The 24,551-nt window shown below is 36.1% G+C and overlaps 1 long non-coding RNA gene across 1 annotated transcript; it reads right to left on the reverse strand.

Annotated features, from left to right (window-relative positions):
• Positions 1-551: 551 nt before the first annotated feature.
• Positions 552-4,806, reverse strand: LOC109168366. The gene is made up of 3 exons (XR_002052077.1): positions 4,280-4,806; positions 1,394-1,466; positions 552-865 (listed from the first exon to the last, which is right to left on the reverse strand). It is a non-coding gene; the product is annotated as an uncharacterized LOC109168366 (long non-coding RNA).
• Between the last annotated feature and the right edge of the window lie 19,745 nt (positions 4,807-24,551).

Here is a 24,551-nt window from a genome sequence, read left to right on the forward strand (position 1 = left end):
TCATCGAAAGAAAGCAATGAAACAAATAAAATAAAGAGAAAGACCAGAGAGAAGGAAGAACAAGTTGAACTCAGAAAACTTTAAAATTGAAGCATGTGCTTTATCTTAATTAAAAGCCTAGATTAATATATGAATTGCACATTTAAGTTTATATATTATATGCTCAACAAAACCATTTCATTAGATCACCGCTGTATATATACATATAGGAAAACTGTATCCAATCATGGAAGAGAAAAATCTATCATCTATCATTATAATAAAGCACTAAGTTTCTACCTAAAACATCTTCCCGCCTAAAGAATTCGGCGTCGTTTTAATGATAGATAACACAATCAGTCTAATTAATTGTGTTCACATTGCCTTACGCTTTTCAATGTGATACTGCCGGCTAAGATTGTCAATTACCAATGTAATTACACTTTTAATAATGAAAGACTTCTAATTACATTGAGAAACTAACCTATAATCTACATTTATATATATATATATATATATATATATATATATATATATATATATATATAGATATATAGATATACACATACATAAAATGCTTCGAAAAAACAATCTCTTTAATGTAGTCTTGGGTCTTCAAACGTTTCCAGCAAGATTCATAGTTCCAAGACAATATTCAAAATTGGAGAACAAATTTCAGCCTCTATATAAAGCTCCTTCATATCAATATTCACCCCCAAGTTCACCATCTCCCCGGTTTGAACCACCCGCAAATTAGAAACGAAGAACCAAAATCTGTGTGAAGATACCATGCCATCTATGCATATTGCTGTTGAAGAGGAACAACACAGTTGCTTGAAGATTAAGGTGAGGCTTAGAATTGAGAACACCTGCACATTTGTTAAATCTTTGTATACACACACTTAGCACAATGCTGTGAGTTTTAGAAGTGAAATAGTAACTGACAGTTACATGCTTATGGCTTAGGCATCAGACGGTAGTATTCATCATTTGCCTTTTTGTTTAGTTATTTTCATATACAAAGATTATTTCATCAGATGGAAACCAGTGAGGCAGTTGTAATTTTCAATGCAAATACACACAGCTAACCTATATTGTTGCTATGAAAATATATGACAGAAAGTGGTATGTATATATAAATATATAAGATTTTATTTACAAGCATGAATCACAAAAAGTTTTCAGTTGCAAGCAAGCAAGATGGATAATGCAGTACAAACAGTCCTAAAGAGGCATAAGGGATTTCACAATTTGGTAAGCATACTTGATTTTACCCTAACAAAAAAGTTTCTGTTTTGGCTAAATATTATACAATTTTTGCAGGTTGGTGATTTTTATGTTCCGGGGTTTAGGGTTCATGGTTTAGGTTGGTGATTTTTAATTCCATTGGAATAAGTTACTGAGTAACATTTACCTGGGTTGCTCTGGATACCATAGCGAACTCTCATTTTTTAACCCAATATCCTATTACTTCAAAGACACACATCCTGCATATAATAAAAGAACGTTATATAATTGAATAAAATGCATAGTTGAATGAAAGGCATAATTAATAATGTAAATTGCACATGTGCAAGGCAATATAGGTTTTTCGATTTTATATAGTAAATAGTAAATACAGAAACAGTACGTCGATTTTGATGAAAAGAAGAATGCTTTCCAGCCATCTATGTGATGTTTTGCTGTGGGTAGTCCTTACTAGACATTTCGTTCTAATCCTACTGGACATTGGTAACTTTATTCTGTTAAGTTCATGAACTTTTTTTGGGGTGCATGCATCATTGTTTGAAAAACATTCTTCTTTTCATCAAAATTGACAGATTAGAAGTTAAGTTGCAGTTTTTGAATATCATACTTTAGATAAGTCATTTTACCCCATGATTAATCAAACGACTCTTCATTAAGAAGCTGTGAGAAAAACATTTGTGTTAAGAGGTAAAACAGTCTAAAAGAACTAAAAATTTATAAACACTTATATTTAAGAGCTAAAACGGACTAAAAGAAGATAACAAACACGAAAAGCTTCTAACTGACAATTTTGGATGTTATAGAAAGCTTTTGAAACTCAAACTTACTATTTACAGGTTCAATCTTATATTAAAAACCAGGAATCTTATATTTATCTAATATTAAAATATAGAATGTTTAAAAAAAAAAAGTCTGATGGAGTATGATAACAAACATAGATGCCACACAAAAGCACTTCTATATACTGAACAGTTAATAAAAAACAAAACCCTTCAATCAAATTTTTAAGCCTAAAAAATATTACACTTAAAAAAAGGAAGATAAACTTTGTTGTAGGTTTCTGACATTCCAAAGGAATTGGAGTCATTAATTGGAATGCCAATGATATTTAAGATATCACTGAAAATGAGCCAAATGAAGGGAGCCAATCCAGCATATACTGTGACTAGGATTTTAAGGTATGAGACATTAATATCTACCCACTGTTCCAAAATTAAGGACAAACAAGAAAAAGATTTAATCTCGAAAATGATTGATGAGGATGAAGAGGAGGAAGAGGAATCTGATCAGGTAATTTTATTTACTTCACTATTTTTTAGTCTTTATGTGAGATTTTAAATTTTAATCATTTTTTTCTATTTATAGGAAGCTTCAAATGGGGAAAATGAAGTGAACAGCCCTAATAGTGTCCAGCAGTCCCAAATGGCAGAGAGTGAAACTGCAGAAGCTTCTGTTGTGAAGAGATCCCTGTTGGACCAGTTTTCTTCTTCCAACAAGCTTAAGAAGGCCAAGGCTGTGACTGCTCACTAAATGGTTCCTAAGTTCCTAATATTTGATATATTTCAGCAGACAATTGTCCACCTTTGTGTGGTTGTTTTAATTTTTGGATGTTTTTTTGGGGAACCATCAATCATTATAATAAAGCAGCGTCAAGAGTTAGTAATCCAAAGGGTTTAAAAATACTTATCTGTGATGAAAATGTAAAATCTAAAAATACGACTACAAATGTCGTATATAAAGAAGTTTTCAATAATGTCTAATAAATTGGAAATTTGTCTCTACCCTATTTGTTTTTTATATAATACTATATATTCTTTTCAATAATGTCTAATAAATTGGAAATTTGTCTCTACCCTATTTGTTTTTTATATAATACTATATATTCTATTATTTATATATATGGCCGTGCATCGCACGGGTGCAACTACTAGTCTATCAGTAATAGCACTATAATAGTGCTAAACTATTTGAATTGATTGTTACTCTTTATCTATTTTGAATTTGTCTAAGTATTCACTATTATATTTACTATTTGAATTGACTGTTATAGTATTTACTATATTTGTACTATTTTATTGCTCTCTAACTTTTTGCAGATTAAAAATGGAATCAGCCTGAAGCAAACATATTGACTCACAAATACAAGCAAGAAAGAATCTTCAAGGAATTACATCTTCACTAATACAAGCAAGATCAAAACCAGGATTACAAAAAATGTTCAAGGAATTCCATCTTCTAGGATTTGTATTCTAGATTAGACTATATTATGCTAAGTTCGTCTTAATACTGTAAAATATTTATAGTGTATATGAATAACACATTCTGAGATATTGCAGAAAAAAAAAATTGGCCAAGGAAACATGCATTTGAAAACACCAAACCCACAAAAAATAATTCATTTCACATCTTTTAATAACACACATTTAACTATGGCCCATAGAGTACTTAATAAATCAGCTAAAAAAAAGTTGTACTTTAGCAAAATATCAGCTAAAAAAAAGTTGTACTTTAGCAAAATATATTTAATCTCCACAGTCAAGCAAATCATTAAGATATAGCATTCAATTAGACTATATTAGTTCAGATATGGCATTTTCCAAGTAGAAAAAATTTTAAACTGAAAAAATAAAATTTGTGGAAGTCTTCATAACTAATAAACACACTATAGGACTAAAAAAATACTCAGAATCAAACTGTTTTAAAATTACAAGCAAAATCACTTTTTGAAGCTTGAAGCAACACATTCGAATTTCACATTACAATTATTAGACTCAGTTGTAAGGTGTTACTATAAAGTACCATTTGGATTCACTAAAAATAAATCATTTAGACTGTGAAATTTTTATTAAAATTAAGTCAAAGCATTTGAATCCACATCTTAATATGTAAGAAATCAGTGTAAACCCTATTAGCTTAAAGGGAAAAACACTAATAGTTATTATGCAAATAGGTATCAAACATATGTTGTACGCTAACTAATTTTAGGATGAACAATACAAAATTTCGTTTGCCTAATTAGACAATTGATTCAAAAATTTAGGGTTTAGTATACCTTTAAGTGTCTAGGAGAAGTGTATTTGCGTTGTATTCTGGGTACAGTTCGAAAAACTTCATCCCTGAAATTCAAAAACTAACCAATTAGTTTAGAAAATCAACTGCTAAAATCGGAAAAACAAAAATGAATCTGAAAAATAAAATACAAATTGCGATAAAGAATAGAAAACCAAAAACACGAATTGAGTGTTCAGTTACTTATCTGAAGTGAAAAAGAAGGTCTACTGTCTTCAATCTTGATCCACATAATCACTCAACGTTGGATTGTAGTAGATCGACGACCAAAAAACAACAGTTAACACATAAAACTAGCATCGGAAAAATAGAATCCCATAGATCTGAAAACCTAACTTAGGCTTTTCACTACTGCCACATAGCGTAGATCCACCGATTTAGAATACATGAACATCACATGCTTCTGTGATTAAGAAGGAAAAACACAAAGAAGAAGCTATACTCTTACATCGGACATACGATGTACGAGTATAACGTTATAGAATAGCAAGTGGAGTAGTTTAGCTAAGAACAAAATCAAGTTGGCAAGTCTCAGAAGGAAATGCGGTGAAGAAACATCTAGAGATACATCTTTGGGCCGGGTTTGGGCTGTTGTTGACATTGGGCTGGGCCTAAAAAACACATCATAGTTATTAAATTAGGTCTCATATATAATAAGTCGGTAAATTATATTATGCACCGCGCGTCTTCTTTTTTTTTTTTTAAATGAAAATAAACAGTGTTTGTATCCGCCGTTTCGCATCCTTTTGCAAAAAGTAACTCTGTTATTCAGTGTCATTTTGTATACACTGCAGTTTCAGTTCAACACAACTACAGTTTCATTTCGATATAACTATAGTTTCATTCGATATTTATAGACTCAAATATGTGAAAATGTTATTTAATTATATTTTATACACACTATAGTTTCATTAAAACACAACTACATGATCATTTTGATATAATTACAGCTTCATTGTACAATATACACTCAAATATGTGAAATGTTATTCAGTTTCATTTTATATACACTGCAGTTTCATTTCACTATAACTACAGTATCATTTTGATATAACTGCAGTGTCGGTTTAGATATACTATAGTGTCAGTTGGTGTTTAATACACCAAACAAGCAGATTCCGTTAACTCTAACGGCGGCGCCGTTTTTTACTGCGGTGCACATGCACCGCGGTCTATAATATAACGACTGATAATAAGTCTACAATCTATCAACTATCATTATAAAGTTTATTATAAGAATGTGTCCCCTGTTAAATTATTTACATTTTAATAATATTTTAATGATAGATTATTTTGTTGCTAAACCTACAAAATTTGGATAATGAAGGTATATTTGATAAAATTTATTTACACGTGTCTATTCAAAATTGTTCATATTTATATTCTTTTAAAAATCGTTGGTATAATGTAAGGTGCCATGTTCATTATTTAGATATTATAAAGTTGATTATTTTGGGATTTAAAAATTAGATTTGATTATGGTCCACGACATTTTGTGGACCACATTGCATGTAATTAGGATTGGAACCAATGTATAATCGCTTTCTATTATTTTATTTTGTTTCTTGTGTTTGCAGAAAATTGAGACAATTATCGAATTCAAAGCAAACACAATCCTGGGTGTCAAGAAAATGGTTCTAATTCATTGATGGAATACACACCAAAACCATACTCTCATTCCAATGAAACACCGAGAAGTTCGCTTACAACAGGTAAACTATTTATGATTTTGAAATAAAAATTTATTAAAATGTCGTTTCCTAAAATTAAATGTTTATAAAATTTTACCTGTTGTATTTTTTTTTTTTTTTTTTTTTTTTGCAGTCAATAAAGAAACGTTGAATATAAATATTAGTACACGTAGCAAGGAATATACGTCAACCCAGAACAAATCCAGACAGTTTGTGTTAGGAGAACGAACTACATATTTATCCAATGGAACAAGCGCTATATTTACCGGTTAGTTATTTGAAATTTTCAAATTACAAAATATTTGTCAGGGTCAAACACTCTCAAACGTCGGTTTGTTTTTGAAGAGGCCGGTTTTCAATCATGGTCAAATGTATGTAGCAGTGTCAAGAGTTAGTAATCCAAAGGGTTTAAAAATACTTATTTGTGATGAAAATGTAAAATCTAAAAATACGACTACAAATGTCGTATATAAAAAAGTTTTCAATAATGTCTAATAAATTGGAAATTTGTCTCTACCCTATTTGTTTTTTATATAATACTATATATTCTTTTCAATAATGTCTAATAAATTGGAAATTTGTCTCTACCTTATTTGTTTTTTATATAATACTATATATTCTATTATTTATATATATGGCCATGCATCGCACGGGTGCAACTACTAGTTAGGATAATGACCAAAACATTAGGGCCCTGTTTGGTAAAAAATTGATCGATATGTCAATTTTGACTTATTTGACCACTATTAATTGTTTGATTTAGTTAAAATATCAATACAATTGTTTGGTTAATTAGCTCTTTGCAACTCCAAAATGTTAAAATTCAAAAAGCTACTCCCAAGCAACTTTTTCAATTAGATTTTTCAGAAAAAAAATTATACCAAACAGCTATCAGCTAACAGCTAATTTACCAAACACTTTTCTACAATCAGCTAATGTTATCCACTAGTTATACCTTCTAATTAACACAATCAACTAACAATTAACAGCTATCAGCTAACAACCATTTACCAAATAGGGCCTAGATATATTTACAACAGAATTGAGATTTATTCTTCTACTCCTATATAAGTTGTAGATACGTGACTTTGCAATCTATACACATACAGAACATTCAATCCAGCAAATTGTTCATTATATCTAGATTGAACAAATAATAATAATAATAATAATAATACTAATAATAATAATATAATAATAATAATAATAAAATAATAACAATAATAATAATAATAATAATAATAATAATAATAATAATATTCTGTCAATCCAATTGGTAGTTGTTTGGTGGCGGCTTGGAGAGTCCAGTCAAACGTATTGCTAACAAGTATAAGAAAAATTAAGTTGTACATCCGCAACTAGCTATAACTTTTGATGCATGTAATGATAAAGGATGACAGTAGCTAGCTAAGCTGGAATTAGTGATTGTGGCACGTGTAGAATAAGATGTTGATTGTGCAAGCTCAACAATGCATATCTAAGATAGATCGAATGCATTTAACTGATACATAAAATCCAACCATGTATTTTTGCCTATTGAAGAATAGGGTTGGATTTGGACGGTTTGAAAGGGGCCAATTTCCGAGCCAATGATCTTTGCAATTTGCAATGACGTAGTTGGCGGGGAAACATGACAGAATTTTCCGATCCATAGTTGATGGAGAAAGCTCCTAGCATCATCAGGGCAAGCTTAGCACTGCAGCTAGCGTTCAGACAGCTTGAAGTGATATCGTGAAGCGAATTGACATAAACGTATCATATTGAGGATGTTGTCCACGATATCTTGAAGACAATTAATTGACATTGAAATCTCTGCCATCAATCATGGCTGTGACTTGTGAGTTGATGAGAAAACTGGACGTTCCAATAACAACACTCTCATCAATATAATATGTAAGCTTGCGAGCTTATATATTATTTGTGAAGAAGAGAGAGGCTTGTTTGTCATAATGACAATTATATTGTATGATTTTATGAGTCCATGGATTCACTACTGATGAGCTATAGCTTATATACTTGAAAAAGATAAGAATTAGCTATCTTCCTTCAATCTGAGCAAGACTCTTTTTGAATGTTTAGTGTTGAGATTAATAAGAACAAGAAAAATAATAATGGCAGTAAAGGATAAAGAAGACAAGATTTACGTGGTTCGGCAATGTGCCTACATCCACGGGAGTGAAAGTATTCTCTTATTATTTGTGATGGTGATACAAGGTGATGAGATACATTGATTATATTTATAGGCATATAATCTCCCTTTCACTCCTATTCCTTATATGAGACAAACTCATATTCCTAATCCTTATATGAGACAAACACAACAAATCTCCACCTTGGCGAATATGCTCTCTAGGAGAAAAGATAACTCAACAAATCTCCACCTTGACGAATAAGCCCTTCAGGAGAAAATACTTATCTAACCATCTCCACCTTTGCAAATAAGCCCTTTAGGAGAAAAAACTCATCTCATAGTCTCCCTGGATTAGGACCACCATGTTCATTTAACATCTGGAAACACCCAACAAGTCCAAACAATGTTTGAACTTGTCACTAGTAACTGCCTTTGTCAACATGTCTGCTGCATTCTCACTTGTATGAATTTTCTGCAACAAAATCTCTCCAGAAGCAACCAACTCTCTGACCTTATGAAACCTTACATCAATATGTTTGGTTCTGGTATGGTATACTTGATTTTTAGCTAAGAAAATGGCACTTTGATTGTCACAGTGTAATTGAACTCCATCTTGCTCAATACCCAACTCCTTAATCAAACCTGAAAGCCACAAAGCCTCTTTAGCTGCCTCAGTCACAGCCATGTATTCTGCTTCAGTTGTAGACAAAGCTACAATAGACTGAACTGATGATCTCCAGCAAATAGGACCACCCCCAAGAGTAAAAACATACCCTGTTGTAGAACGTCTATTATCCATGTCACCAGCATAATCAGAATCCACATATCCCATGAGTACATGCTCATTCTGTTGACTTCCAAATACAATACCATGCTCCATAGTGCCCCTTAAGTACCGGAGAATCCATTTAACTGCTTCCCAATGCTGTTTCCCAGGTTTAGACATGTACTTACTAACTTGGCTAACAGCATGAGCTAAATCAGGTCGAGTACAAACCATTGCATACATTAAACAGCCAACTGCACTAGCATAAGGAACCTTTGCCATATTTTCAATCTCACTAACTGTTTGGGGACACTGACTGGATGAGAGTTTAAAATGATTAGCCAAAGGGGTACTAACCGGTTTAGACTTACTCATCCCAAACCTGTCAAGAATTTTCTCTATATAACTCTGTTGAGTTAGCCACAACTTTCTTGCACCTCTATCCCTGTGAATTTCCATGCCAAGAATTTTCTGTGCAACTCCTAAGTCTTTCATATCAAATTCCTGACCCAACAACACTTTCAATGCAGTAATATCATTCATACTCTTAGCAGCAATCAACATATCATCCACATACAGTAACAGAAAAATAAAAGAACCATCACCAAGGCTTTTAACATAGACACAACAATCATACTCACAACGTGTATAACAATTTGAATCATGTAAGCATCGAACCGCTTGTACCACTGCCGTGGAGCCCGTTTCAGCCCATACAAAGACCTCTTGAGTCGACAAACCAGATGCTCACCTCCGGGTTTAACAAACCCTTCAGGTTGCTTCATGTAAATTTGCTCATCTAGATCACCATGTAGAAAAGCAGTTTTCACATCCATTTGTTCCAAATGCAAATCCCAAATGGCTACCAAAGCAAGTACTAATCTGATAGAAGTATGTCTAACAACAGGAGAGAAAACCTCATCATAATCTATCCCCTTCTGTTGAGAAAACCCCTTCGCAACTAACCTAGCCTTAAACCTTTCCCCTTCTTTTTCTGATACTGGTGGCTTCTTCCTATAGACCCACTTGCACCCTATAGCCTTCTTTCCTTGAGGAAGTTGAGCTAACTCCCAAGTATGATTATGATGTAAAGACTCCATCTCCTCAATCATACCTGCCATCCATTTATCTTTCTCCTGGCTAGAAATAGCCTCTTGAAAGGTAACTGGATCATTATTAGAAACAAGAAGTGCAAAAGAAACCATATCCTCAAACCCATACCTACTAGGTGGTTTGACATTGGTGCGTCTCGGTCTATCTCTAGCCAAACTGTAATCTTGTAAATTTTCTGAACCCGAACCTGCTGCAGATGTAGAATCTGCAACTTCTTGAGTCTCAACCGTAGGTGGATTAACTACTTTCTCACTCAAAGGCACGATCCATATCCACTTCTACTGTGCTAGAACCATCAACTAGTGTATCTTCTTTCTTTGACTGGAACATGAAATTCTCATCAAACACTGCATCTCTGCTAATCACCACCTTTTTGGTTGCAGGATCCCAAAACTTATATCCTTTTACACCTTTCGTGTAACCCAAAAAGATGCACTTCTTCGACTTGGGATCTAACTTTGATCTCTCATCACCTGGAATAAGAACATAGCTAGGACAACCAAAAACTCGTAAGTGATCAAAACTTACAGGATTACCTAACCAAACCTCCTCAGGAACCTTGCCACCAAGTGATGTCCGTGGTGATCTATTGATCAAGTAACATGCCATGTTCACTGCTTCTGCCCAAAAACACTTAGAGAGCCCAGCATTCAATCTGAGACACCTTGCTCTCTCAGCAATGGTTCTATTCAGCCGCTCAGCAACACCATTCTGTTGTGGTGTCTTACGCACTGTATAGTGCCTTTGAATTCCATGTTCTGCACAGAATTTCTGAAATTCTTTCTCAGTATATTCTGTCCCGTTGTCAGACCTCAAGTACTTGATTTTTCTTCCAGTCTGGTTCTCAACCTCGGCTTTCCACAACTTAAATTTCTCAAACACTTCAGATTTATGTTTCAAGAAATACACCCAGACTTTCCTAGAAAAATCGTCAGTAAATGTAACATAATATCGAGAGCCACCCATTGAAGGTTCCCTGGTAGGTCCCCAAACATCAGAATGCACATAATCCAGAATCCCTTTAGTTTTATGCTGCCCAGTAGAAAAACTGACTCTAGTCTGTTTCCCAAGGACACAGAACTCACAGAAATCTAGCTTACAACATTTAACTCCTTTTAACAGATTCCTTTTGTGCAAATCAGACAAACCACGTTCACCAAGGTGACCCAAACGTAAATGCCACAACCTAGTAGTATCATCACTAGACTCAACAGAATGTGCTCCACCTACAACAGTACTACCCAACAACCTATAAATGTTCCCTGTGGTCCTTTTCCCTTTCATCACAGTTAAAGCACCCTTACTAATTTTAATGGTTTCCTTATCACTCTCAGACTTATGAATAAAACCATTAGCATGCAAACTGCCAAGAGAAATCAGGTTCTTAGTTAATCCCGGTATATGTCTGACATCATGCAAAGTTCTGACAATACCATCATACATCTGGATGTTAACATCACCAATACCTATGATATTATGACATCTATCATCACCCAGAAAAACAGAACCGAAAGTACCTGACTTATAGGTTGTGAACCACTCCCTGTTAGGTGTAATATGATAAGAGCATCCTGAGTCTAGAATCCAAGCATCTGACAACTTACTCGATGAAACTGCTAGAACATCACCTTCACTATAATCTGAGTCATCAGCATGCACCACGTTCGCCGCCTCTTGTTGTTTTTTCAACTTTGGACAATCTCTCTTTATGTGCCCAATCTCATAACACTTGTAGCACCGGATTTTCCTGCTATTTCTGGATTTAGACCTAGAGTTTTTCCTCCCAGAATTACCCTTCTCTTGTTTCCTTCTACGATCCTGACCCTCTTTAGCATACAAACTTTCACCAACAGACGATCCACTCTGCAAGCGCTTATTATGAGCCTGCAGGGCCGCAGAGATTTCGCTGTATTTAATCGTGCTTTTCCCGTATGTTAGAGTAGTCACCAGATGTTCAAAAGAAAAAGGTAATGAACATAGCAAGATCATCACCTTGTCTTCATCTTCAATCTTGACATCAAGCCTGGCCAGATCTGAGATTATCTGGTTGAAGACATTAATATGATGCACCAAGTCTGAACCCTCCTCCATCTTAAGCCCATAAAGCCTTTGCTTCAGATACAGTTTGTTCGTAAGAGATTTTTCCATGAACTGAGTTTCCAATTTATCCCAAATTTCTTTTGGGGCTTCCAGGGCCATAACGTGATACACAATTCCATCGTCTAGGCATAACCGAATGGTCCCTGCCGCACGCTCCTTCAAATCTTCACAATCTTCCTCTTCCAGATTAGCTGGCTTATCCGCCTTCAAAGTTTTCAGAAGACCCTGTTGTGCCAACAAATCCTTTACCCTAGATTGCCATAACCCAAAATTCCCTGTACCATCAAATTTTGATACCTCGAATTTTGTACTTGAACTGGTCATCTCAACAGAGCTCTGATACCAATTTGTTGAGATTAATAAGAACAAGAAAAATAATAATGGCAGTAAAGGATAAAGAAGACAAGATTTACGTGGTTCGGCAATGTGCCTACATCCACGAGAGTGAAAGTATTCTCTTATTATTTGTGATGGTGATACAAGGTGATGAGATACATGGATTATATTTATAGACATATAATCTCCATTTCACTCCTATTCCTTATATGAGACAAACTCATATTCCTAATCCTTATATGAGACAAACACAACATTTAGTAAGGCAGGGAAAAAAGGAAAAGGAAAAAGAAAAAGCAAGAACCAACTAATTTGCTTCAAACGTAAGACATAAGATGTAAGAAAAAGGGAAGCTATTCAAACCACTCTGCACAGCTCTGCAATTCAATATATAATCTGCTTTTGTAGCTTCAATTCTTATAAACTTTTACTTTTCTTGTTGTTAAATGCTTAAAAGAAATTGTAGAGCCAAGCCACCCTTGAGACACTCATATGGCAAACGATAAAGTACATGCATGCCTGCCTTTTCAAATTAAATAACAAAACAAAACAACTTGCACGGCAGCTCAATTGGTTACAGAGATGAAGTTTTGTAACAAAGACTCGGGATAGAGTCTCACCTAGCAGTGTGGCCGGGGGAGCAACCTCTTATATCTAGCCTCTGTGTTCAACCGAGTTACCATGATTTATATCTTCCCAAATACTCTGTTGGGCTGAGATTGGAGATTCAACCTTTTGGAAACAATAACAAAACAAAATAAAACCTACATTGAGATAATAGATGTTAGGAAATTTATTAATCACTAAAGTAAAGAATTAGTTACTGAGAGGAAGAGAACATAATAATTGCCCTAACACAACTCAAGAAAAGTTGCTCATAAGATATTTTAATGCTCTTAATACTTTTTTTTTTTTTTTTTTTTAGATTATGCTCTTAATACTTAACTAGAGTCGCACTTGATATATGAGCAGGGCAATAATGTGAAGCTTTAATTAATACGTTTAAGAAATGAGTATATATCTTGATTGTGCTAGTGTATGACAAAATACAGGATCGGTACTAGACATGTTTTTTCCAGAGCCAGTGCACAGGCTCTCAAAATTTGGGGAACCCAATTATAAAAAAAAAAAAATTGAATATATATGTATATTAGATATGGCAAATTATACTGTGGACCATGGTCCAAAAAGGTGTCGTTTCTTTACACCCTTCCGCGTGAGTAGTTCTGCTTGAATAACGTATTCAGTTTCATTTTATATACATTGTAATTTTATTTAAGCACAATTACAGTTTCATTTTGTTACAAATACAATTTTATTCGACACTATACATACAATAGTCTTATTACTGTGAGACATGTTATTAAATTTCATTTTATACCCACTGTAGTCTTATTACAACATCACTAAATTATAATTCTAATTCAACTACAGTTTCATTAGACAATATAAACTCAAATATGTGAAACTGATATTCAGTTTCATTTTATATACACTGTAGTTTCATTATTACAACACAACTACAGTACCATTTCGATATAACTACAGTTTCATTGGACAATATACACTCAAATATGTGAAATATGACTAGGATGCACAGAGTCTGAATACCCAGGCGGTTGTCACATATACACAGCCTTAGTTAAATGCCCATTCAAAAAGGCATTATGCACATCAGCTGGCGAAGCGCCCAACCTCGCGAGATAGCAAGAGTCAAGAGATAACAAGAGACGTACCATTGTTGGTTTAACCACCGGATTGAAAGTGTCAAAGAAGTCTTCCCCAGCCACTTGGTTGAAACCTTTGGCTACCAAACGCTATAATGCTCTACAGAACCATCTGCCTTGCGCTTCATACGATATACCCACTTAACACCAACGATGTTCATGCCAGGCTCAGCCGGAACGAGTCTCCAAGTGTCATTATGTAGCAAAGCATTGATCTCGTGATCCATGACATCACGCCATTCAGGATAACCGACTGCCTACGAAAAACAAGTAGGACTAACAGAGTCATTAGATATTAGAAATGCCTGCAGTTGCTCACTAGTACAACGAGTCATATGGCACAGACGCATAGCATGGGTTTGTCGTTGAGGCACAACACCCGAAACCTACCGCCTAGTCGAACAAGTATGTAGGGGCACCCAAGACACTCACAATGCCATTGTCAACTAGAGGAGCAACATCAGTAGAAACAGATTCCTCAACCGTAGGAACCACAGGGCCAACAACCCAAGACACCGCAGGAACAATAGGTGAAGATTAGCCCGAAACCTGCACAGAAGAATCTGAGGCAAAAGGAAACACACCCCCATCAAACCGAACATGGTGACAAGATATCCTAGAATGACATGATGGGGCACACTGAAACTCAACTTTATGTTTATTGTAAGGCCGAAGATAAGGAAAACAAAGACACCCAAAGACACGAAGAAAGGTATAAGTAGGAGTAGTTTTATACAGCCTGAAGTGTGGACTATCAAACTGCAAAGCAGAAGATGGGAGGCGATTAATTAGGTAGACAATATTTCCAAAAGCAGAGTCCTAGTGTTTCAAGGGGACAGAACTCTAAGCTAGTAGAGCGAGGCCAATCTAAATAATATACTGATGATGTCGCTCTACCTGATCATTCTGCTCATGAGTGTACGCACACGAGACTTCCTATGAACAATGCCAAGAGAATTGAAGACAAAATGCAATCTGCGATACTCACCCTAAATCATATTGAATTGAATTAATAGAACAAGAAAATAAATGTTCAACCATCACACGAAATTGATCAAATACTTATAAATATCTGATTTTAAATGCAATGGATAAAACCAAGAATAGCGATTATGATCATCCATAAACAAAACATAGTAACAATAACCATTGGAAGAAATAACGGGCGCATGACCCCAAATATCTGTGTACACCAGGTCTAAAACATGAGCACTAGAGGATTCTACCCAATCTAAAGAAAAACGCGAATAATTGCCTAATTGGCAAGCTGAACATAACTCTGATGAACTAACTTTATTTGAAAAACTGGACAGCCCCGTAGAATACGCTGTAAGACTCGAGAATGCGGATGACCCCATCTACGATGCCAAAGAGCAGAAGACGCACAAGCCGAAACAAACGCAAAATGAGAACGTGGAACTGACAAGGAATATAGCCACCCGAACTAGGACCTCTAAGAAGCACTGCCTTGGTTACACAGTCCTTCACAACAAAGAAAGATGGATGGAATTCAAAATATACATTGTTATCAGCAACAAAACGTTGAATAGATAAAAGAGACATGGATAAGTTAGTAACATGGAAGACACTAGACAATTTTAAAGACCTAGAGGACGAGGGAACCGAATCATGACCAATATGAGAAACATCCAAACCTGCACCATAACAGACTTAGAGAACATCACCGCCACTATAGTCCTCTGTCTTAGTCATCAAAGAAGCATACGGTGTGGCATGTGATGAGGCACCTGTATCCGGATATCAAGTAGCCAAATCTGAACCAGTTGAATGAACAACACCGTCACCGCTGTGCGAATCCAAAATATTTTCCTCCAAATTCCTATTTAATAAAGTTTCAAAATAAAATTTATTTTGTTCCTACGGTAATTTTTGGCCAAACGAGTAAATAAAATATTTTAAACTCTTTCCAAATGATTTATTATAAAATATTTAAAAATTTATTTATGATTTTAAAAGCCCTATTTAAAGGATATATTTATGATCCAAAATTTTAACCCAAAAGTCTATCTGAGAGGAACGTGTGAAACTGATAAACTAGTTTTGACCCAAACTTGACTTCAAAATAAACCCAACAATATTTCATTAGTCAAATCTCTCTAATCTTAAATCCCTAACCCATGTTTTCCATCCTAAAATATTATATTTACAATTTTACCCTCAAACCCTAGCTACATAAAGCTACTAGTCTACACAACACTTGTTCATTCTTCATTTCTTCTTCATTTGGCAACCCTCTCCCATATCTCTCTCGTGTCTCTCTCTAGCTCACTCTCTTCATCTCCTTCTTCCTCTTCATTTTAGAGCTTCTTCTAGCAAAGCTTAGGTTTAAGATTTGGTATGTTTTCCATCTCCCTTTTCTTCTCCTCCTCCGTTCTTCCTTCATTTTTCCTAAGCTATGAGTATGTTCATATATGTGTAAATGTTGTTGTTGTGTGGTCATGGAGTCTTAGGTGGTGGAAGATAAGACCTATCTTGGGGACTCTTGAGATTAAAGCTAAGAAGTTTAAGGTATAAACCATGGACTCTCAAAACCTAGTATTTTAGTCTTGTTTTGATGTTGAAGATATTGTTGTGTTGATGATGTTTTGATGCTTAGAAATAGGGAAGAATAGGTGTTTATGTGTTTACTATGTATTGATATTGATATCTTGATGTTCTTGATGGTTGGTGAAGTTTTGGAGGTGTAACACCCCCGATTTTACCAACTTTTTAAAACTTAAATTCAGACGATAAACAACTAATCATTAAGGCAATCAACCGCGGAAGCTAATTAAAATCGAAAAGATGTTATGCCACACCCATAAACCATGGGTGCACAGGCTAAAACTATCAAAGTCATCAAACAACATAAGTCTAGGCATACAAGCCACTAGTCTAGGCACACAGGCTACTAATCTAGGCTCACAGGCCAACAAAAGATAAACGTCTAAGCATGGGGGCTACTCTATCTAGCGTCCACATCTAGCGCGCTCGACATCTACTCAAAATCTGTAAAACATAGGGATAACACCCGGTCAGCGAATAATGCTGGTAACCCATCAATACGCGTTAAATAGCATAATATAGATAGATATAATCAAAGTCATTTGAAACTGGGGAATACCATATATATCATTTTAAAACCAAGGAAGGAAGTCAACATCAAAGACCATTACACTCTAAAAAAGAACGAGGATCCACAACCTCACAACAACAAAAAGACCACAAACATAATAGACAACACAACTCAGGATGCATCCTACCATTCACAAGGTAGAATACATCAAAACATGCTCATAAGCAAGGGAATCATACAATCACACAATGACATAATCATGTCACAAGATTCATGGTACCAAGTACCAACTTTCAACTTTCAACTTCCAACCTTATGCCATGTTCCAACCTTATGGCTACCCCCGGCCTTATCACAGTTCCAACCGTTACCTCCTAGTGCCACCCTGTACTTCTGAGTCCAACCTTTTACCTCCGGAGACCGTCGCCCCCCCCCCCCCCCCCAACCTACACCGCCAAGCATCACCGCCGAACTCTCAGTACACGAGGGTACCATTAAATATCATTATCACAAAATCGCCGAACTCATTAGCAAAGCTCAAGTCACAAAACCACCAATCTCAATCATAGTCACATATAGTCAACATCATCATCAAGAAGACTAAGGCTCAACAATAGCCCCAATCAAGTATCAACAAAGGGTACAACGATTTGCATACAAAGACATGAGATTATACTCAACAACAAAGGATTACAATCCAACACCAAATGATTGTCAACACAAGTTGCCAATCCCAATAAGAAGGAACGAACCACACATACTAGCATATCAACATCAAACTAGCATGCTTATCAAACGGGTAAACCAAAATTAGTTCCAAATAACATTCAAGACTCACATTAGCCCAACGAATCACAAAGTTGGACCCTTAACACGATTCAAAACACCAAATCCTACATGGATTCCTAACACACCGTTCTAGACATACGAAACATCAAGAAGACTCATAAATAGCCCAATAAATCAACAACGGGAGGTCAAAACATCAATACCGGGAAGAAAGAATCACGGGGAACAAATCCCCGCACAACGCCAACAATGTACCCCGCGGGTGGGGCCACGGGTAGACCCCCACCCGTGGGTCTGCCCGCGGGGTACACCCCACAAAAGGCCATGTTCCCCGCGGGTGGGGCGGCGGGTAGGCCACTACCCGATGTTCCGCCCGCGGGGTACAACCTGTACTCCACAAATTCCTTCGGGAATTTTCATCACCAAGGTCAAGTCTAAGTCCAAAACACCCAAAATCTCACACACAACAATGATATGACTTGAACCCAAGAAATAGCCAAGCAATGGCATTCAAGAAACCTAGAGCTCCTAGACCAACAACCACTCTAATCACCCTCTTAAGCTTCTTCCTAGAGCTCTTCTTCCACACCAACTTTTTACACAAGCCAAAACACAAGAAAGGTTCTAACTTTAGATAAAGACACCCAAAAGATGACTAAAAACACCAAAAAGCTAAGAACCTTGCCCTTTCTTATGCTCAAGAAGAAGAAAGTAGGAATCTTGGTGAAAGATCTTGCAAGACTTGGAGGTTCACCTTCTTGCTTGAATAATAAGCTATGTTATTTTAGAGAGAAGCTAGAGTATTTGAGTCTTAGGCTGAAAGGATGAATGAAATGAAATTCCTTGCTAGGGTAGCTTGAACCACAATTCATAGGTGAAAAGCCATTTTTACCCTTACTAAGGTTGGAAAGACAAGGGAACAAGGGCACAACTCAAGAAGCACAAGGTACACCCATTTGACTTAAGTGACTAGTCAAAATCTAGTTCCTCGACTATCAAATTTCAGGATTTTTAGAAATGGATTAGCAAAGAAACTTGGATTAACTCTTCAATTTTAAGAAATTTCAAAATAGCCATTTTCGCTCCATTAAATTTGTTTGTGATCAATTGGAGTTTGAATAAATTATTTTGAACACATTTTAAATTAATTCAACACCAAAACTTATTTTTATTCCAAAATCCTAAATTTTCGGGTACTTCGCGTACTAAGTTTTAAACTGAGAAACCAATCTGAGTTAGACAGGGAGAAATCTGAATCAAGTGTTTGTTTAGAAATCATTTTTGGAAAAATACATTTTGAACCCAATCTTTTAAAAATCACCTTTCTAGCCTATGGTTCATGTTGCAAGGTGGACCAAGAGCATTTCTCCTTTGTCTGATAAGTATAGAACAACCACCAAAATTACCATCTTACCCTCCACCAATCATTGGGTATCATCCTAGGGTTTTGAACCAATATAAAAGGAATAGTAAGCTCATTTTCTTCTCCTGATTCCATTCTTTGTCTTCCCCAACCTTGAGCCCTGCCAACAAAGAAGAGAAAACACACTAAGTTCCAAAGCATCATTCTCCTCCATTCATCCTTCTCTTCATCAACTTCCTCCTCTTAGCTTTCATCTCTGAGACTCTCTTCTTAAGTTTTGTTACTTGGTTTGTTGAGGTGTTTAGGTGGTGAAGGGGGTAGTGGTTGAGTGGGAAGAAGAAGGAATCCACACAAGGAGGAAGAACAAGAAGAGGTATAACCCCATGGACTCCCTCTCTTTATTTTGGTTCTGTGAAGCCTAGTATCTTGAATAGAAATGAGTAGAAATTATAGATTCTTGTTGTGTTTGAGTTTGAAAGTGATCTATTACTTGTTTATGATCTGTTGATATTGTTTTGGTTGTTTTAGACTTGCTTGGGATTGATTTTTGCAGATGAAACATCTATCTGGTGCACACACAGTGTGCACCAGACTTTTGTAACGGCCCTAGCCACGGCTCATCATGGGGGCCGCCGGCTAGAGCCGGGGCCAACGGGGCCTAGGACACGGCCCTAAGTATGTTATGAGTGTGTTTTGTGCAGTGGACGGGCCCTTGTGGCTCAGCTACGTGTCGTTTCGGGCCAGGTGTCACGAGCCCTTGTGGCTCGGGGCCGTCTCGACGCACGTTTTGGCTTTGACTTCATTGAATTTGGATTAGAAATGAGCATGTTTCAAAGGATTTAGTGGTGATTTTGCTACACAGTATGTGTTTTGAAGTTCACTGTGATGGAGAAATGTCTTGCCTTATTGCCTGATGTTATTTTTGTGTGGAATAGAGAAGCATGATCTCTTTGAAAATATGAATTATTAGAAAAGCATGATAAGAATGTGTTGTTTGATCATTGGAATTTGAAGCATATTTTGATGATGGAATTATATAAAATTTGTTATGTTACAAGCCTAGCATGAGATTGTATTCTTGAGAATTTTATGAATTATATGCGTGGTTTTGGGGTATGTTGTAGAGTATTTTGCATCTCACGAATATCATATTTCAAAAGTGCATAAGTGGCCAACGTGAGCCCAAGTATTACTTTCAAAATCCATAAGCATCTGGTATATCATTATTTGATGCATTGAGAAGTTGTTGAGTTGTTGCATGCATGAGATTGATGCATGAGAGATATATTTATGTATTATCTATATCGGTGAGGTTTTGGAGGACCCCGTTTAGACTATGTCCTCTCAGATGATTTTATGAAAAATGCGGTCCCAGTATATGTAACGCGGTGTATTCCCACGTTACGAGGTTGGAAACTGTCCGCTAGGCTTGGAATCCTGGTCAGGGGGTGTGCACGCTAATAGTTCGATACCTGATTCCACAGAGTTTGAGCATAGAACCAAGAGAGTGGTTCAGTGGACGAGCAGAGTATTAGGTCGGCTAGACGCCGTGCCCAGATAGGTTCATTCACACTATGGTGAAGTTCCTACCTCGTCCATTTATAAAGAGAAAGTGAGTCATTGTGACTCTAAGAAAGAAAGAAGTGAGTCATTGCGACTCTAAGAAACGAAAGAAAGAAGCAAGTCATTTATGACTCAATGAGACCTCCACAGAAAGTATTCTATTTTACAAACGAGTGTATGTGTATATCTATAGTAATGCACGAGATTGCATTTGAGTATATTTATAGCATTGCACGAGATTGCATTAAAGTATAGTATTGCACAAGATTGCATTTGAGTATAGTACTTGCACGAGTTTGCATATGAGCACCGTATTGCATTAGTTTGTATAATGAGAATGACTAGCCGAGCTTGTTATGACTATGATTGTTTAGTTGTATTTTGAAGTATTGTATATCCAGTTTGCATGAGGAGAACTTGAAAGCATGAAGTTAGTTTCCGTTTTGTATGAGATTACTTGTAAACATGAGTTCGTGTTGATACGTTGTTGTGATGTTTATTTGATGGAATATCTAGGTTGTTGAGTTATTTATATTAAAGCATACCCGTTGATATTATAGGTTGCAAGCATATAGAAAGTCTGTGATATATCTATAGTTGCCTATGTGCTGAGATTGTTGTTGATGAATGTGATCAAACGTTTTTCCAAAGTATATTCTATAGTTACTTTACAGGGTTGAGTGTGGTTATACTTAGCTTCGTGCTAACAGGTGTTTTCCTATGTGTCTATGTGTTGTTTGCAAACCCCTTTCAGGTGGGCCCAGCGTTGCGAAGTGATCGAGTTAGACTAGTCTATTAGTTATAGAAGTCTAAACTCTTTATGTTTCGTTTATGACATTATCTACCGGATTTTAGACTTATGATGTTTTGATGTGTTTTGATGATGTAGACATTGGGGTGTGTTTATCCCCCTTATGCTTTAAATTAAGTTTGATGGATTGTTAGTTATTTATTTTATTTCTAGTTCTATCCTTAGCCTGTGCAATCACCACGGAGTGATAATTGTGATGGTGACACTCCCACTAGCTTTCTTAATAAGTTATTTATTCACTGCTTAGTTATGTTAATTATGGATTAGAATTGTAATTAAGATTTAGAAAAAGTGGGGTGTTAGAGTGAGGCTCGGAGACTCGGGCTCGTGACGACACGTTAGCATGAAATGTGCCTATTTGAATTGCGAGTAAAATCCACTTTTCCAAATCAAGCATGATTTATGATTTCTCCCTAAGTGTTCCTTTAGTACTATTGAGTATGAAAATTGAGAAATATTATTTTGGCTTTAAGTCATGAGGTGATTTGATTAAATGCTCTATTTGCATGGTCTAGTTCTTGAATAGTAGGATTGACATGATCATATGGATTCTTATGCATGAGTTGCTAGTTCCTATTCATTTGTACTTAAAATCTTCATTTTCATATTGAAAGCTTAATACATACTTTAGAAGACTTATATTAATGCCTTAGGCTATTTTCAAAACCCTTATATATATATATATATATATATATATATATATATATATATATATATATATATATATATATATATATATATATATATATATATATATATATATATATATATATATTGAAAACCTATATCTATTTATATTTCTTTGAAAGGTATGCATGGTAGAGTAAGTCCCGCTATACAAAAGGGAAAATTCACGTCTTATACTATTATTATATGAAGTGAGGAAAACTTATGTTTTGGAGGCTCCCGTTAGGACTATGTTGTAACACCCCGTGTTATGGCCTTCCAACCCGAATTAGTTATTAAATTAATTCCGTTAATTAAAATAATTAAGAGGGATTTAATCCAATTATAATTCTCTTAATTAATCTAGGCGGTCCTCAATGAATCGTGGACATTTGCCTGAACTAGAAACCTTAAGCCCGTAGGGAATAAGAGAAGTAGGCCTTATTATTCAGACTCTGAATAGGTTTCCCCTTAAGCGTATAAATAGAAGATTAGGAAGCAGATAGAACCCTTCCTCACCTTCTACCTACTCGAAAATACTCTCAGGAAATCCAGCCAAGGAAATCCCCCACTAGCAAGTTTAGGAAGATCAATTGGGAGAAGAATCTTAGGGAAGAACCTTAGTAGCCAAGGATATTGATTAGGACTAAGAGGTAACCCATGTCTTACAAAACCTATTTTCCTTGCTATATCTTATTTATTGGCTCCTTTGATAATTGTATGTGTGATTCTGTGATTGAGTGTTGATAGAGCCTTGCCTAGGATTTATATTGTGTTTATTTGATACTCTTGGTGATCTTGATGTTGTGATTGATTATATGTGTAATCTTGTATTTAATTATGTCTAGAGCTTGTCCCTAGGGTTTATATCGTGAATCTCGTGTTGTGATGTTCTTGGTAATCTTGGGTGGGTTTATGCATACTCGGGTGTTGAGTCTAGCCTAGGACTTGTTTGTAGGGCTTGGCATATAGATTTCTTGATGTTCTTGAGGTTCCGGATGCTCCTAAAGCATTATCTGATTGATGTTGAGTCGTGACATGTGTAGGAATCGTGTTAGAATGTAATTGGAATGATTCTTGGTATAATCTTCGTTAATTGAATCCGTGATGTTGTTGTTACATGTTAGAATGTGTTTAGACATGGTTTTGAGTTCCACGAACGAACCCGAACCAGTTTCTACCTTAGTACCCGTGGGGGGTAGGTGGGGGGACGAATCCCCACCACTTACCCGCTGCCCACGCTGCCCAGTTCCAGCGGGCAGGCGATTGCCCGCCGGGCACTCGCTGGAACAGTGTCACTGCCAGCGGGTGGTCCACCACCCACCACCCACCCGCTGGAATGTGGGTGTGTGGTGGCGTGGTTTTCCCCGTTTGATGTTTCCCCGTGTCCCGTTCTGTACCTTTGTACCCCGTTTGACGTGTTTGAGTCTCGTTTGATGTTTTGAGTACCGTTCTAGAAATTTATGTGTAGTGTGTATTATTGTTATTTTGTCTTGATTGTTATTGATTGATTATGTGTTGATTGATTGAGTGATGATGCGTATCGTGGTCATTGCGCAATGATCGATGTGATTGCTGATGATGATATTGTGATTGGTGGAGATGAATTGTTGGCGGAAAGCACAACGAGTGCTCGGTTATCGTGCTAAAGGCACGGACCACCCCTTAGACTTGCTGGCTAAAGGCTCAGGTTTGGGTATAAGCGCCGCGGTGTCATGTTAGAGTTATATGCGTTGACCCCTTGGTATTGGTGCTAGAGGCACGGACCATGCGAATGACACTTCGGTGCTACCATGTTGGTGGACTTGTTAGTGGTTACGTAGTGGGGCATGTAGTTGCTCCGGAGGAATAAGGAAGGAGGTATAAGGGTGGCCTGGAGGTACAGGTTGGAACTGAAATAAGGATGGAGTGGAGTGAAAAGGTTGAAACTTGGTATTAGGTTGGAAGATGGATTGTGTGCCTTGATGATTACTTGCTAACCGATTATCTTTGAATCCCTTTGTTGTCTCTATTTTTTATTTATGAGTGTAATTGGCTATTACGTCGTGTATCGTGTTCTTAGGTCACATGCTAGCCTTTATGATTGTCCTATAATGACAAGTCTGTTGTTATGTCTCGAGTCT

Source organism: Ipomoea nil, unplaced genomic scaffold (genome assembly GCF_001879475.1).
Source record: "Ipomoea nil cultivar Tokyo-kokei standard unplaced genomic scaffold, Asagao_1.1 scaffold3197, whole genome shotgun sequence".
NCBI lineage: Eukaryota > Viridiplantae > Streptophyta > Magnoliopsida > Solanales > Convolvulaceae > Ipomoea > Ipomoea nil.